The sequence below is a fragment of the Mastomys coucha genome, unplaced genomic scaffold (genome assembly GCF_008632895.1).
Source record: "Mastomys coucha isolate ucsf_1 unplaced genomic scaffold, UCSF_Mcou_1 pScaffold11, whole genome shotgun sequence".
Lineage (NCBI taxonomy): Eukaryota > Metazoa > Chordata > Mammalia > Rodentia > Muridae > Mastomys > Mastomys coucha.
In genome coordinates, this window is record NW_022196893.1 from 28205292 (window position 1) to 28206645 (window position 1354).

Genomic DNA, 1354 nt, shown 5'->3' on the forward strand with positions numbered 1-1354 from the left:
ATCAACATAAGGAGCAAAACTACACCCTAGAAGAAGCAAGAAGGTAATCTTTCAACAAATCTACACAAGCCTAATTCCATCTTTTACAACAAAAACAACAGGAAGTGACAATTACTTTTTCTTCATATATTAATTTGAAAATTAATATTACCAACATATGCTAATTGATTGAAATTCAATAATATGAGGAATTAGAAATTTGTTGATTATCATCCAATGGTCTCTCTAATTTGATAATTGGAGAAATAGATCCAACATTGTACAATCTATACACACTGTCAGCTTGTATGTTTGTGACAGTGTCTGGCTGTGTACAAGATAAGGGTCTTGAAATCTTGCTTCTCCTATCTCAGCCTCTCTACTAGTAGTATTGTTTATTTTATGTTTTTACACTAAACTATGGTTTTCAGAACAGCTAATATTCAATTATATATTTCAAAAGTATTTATATACCCAAAAGAAACATAGACGATTAACTAGGGAGGTGGCTTGTAAGAGAACAACAAAATGAGACTGAATGCTTTGCTTGACATTTGTAACTCTTGTACAAGTTTGAAGAAGAGGACTTTATAAGTTACTCTTTCTCTGAGATCAATGCTTTCCAAATTATCACAGCTAATGAACCAAATTCTTACCCTCACCTAATGTCTGTGCCACCCTCCAAGCAGAACCATTGTTCATTGAAACAGTTGGTGAATGACTTTATGGATAGACCATCTTAATACCTACACCATTTCTTAAATGAATGTAACCTGTTCTCTGTGGGCTGAGAATGAAGTCACTCACTCAAGTCAAATAGCTTTGACCATAGCAGGAAGTCTGTATCCAAAAATCGAGCCTACGATTCACTTCTTGGTGCAGCAGAACTGTCAACTCTCAGCTTAGCTACGATGGGGGTAAAATTTTTTGGTGATGTGAGGGTCATTGAAGTACAGCCTTATTACAGTGAAACCCAATGTCTAAAAATTGTTCTTATTTTGGGCTTGTACCACAGTAAGAGCCAAGATTTTAAACTCTACTAAATACAAAACAAAAAAAAAGATTTTATATATTCATGTTCATTTAAGAAAACACTAGTAGTGATGTATTATTTTTAAGTATACAGTTAATATGTTTGGAGTTATTTAAAATTTATATTGAGAAAAATGTATTTTCACTATTGCTGTAGATGAGCATCTACATAAGACTGTTAAATTGATTGTTGTTTTTTATCAAACAACTTTTATAATACTTAGTTTTGTTATAATATTTTATAAATTTTAAGGCATATGACAAAAAAGATATTATAGGTATTGAAGGGGGGGTCTCTGGGAGGAGCGGTGGTACAAAAGGGAAACAAGAATGTGATTCAATT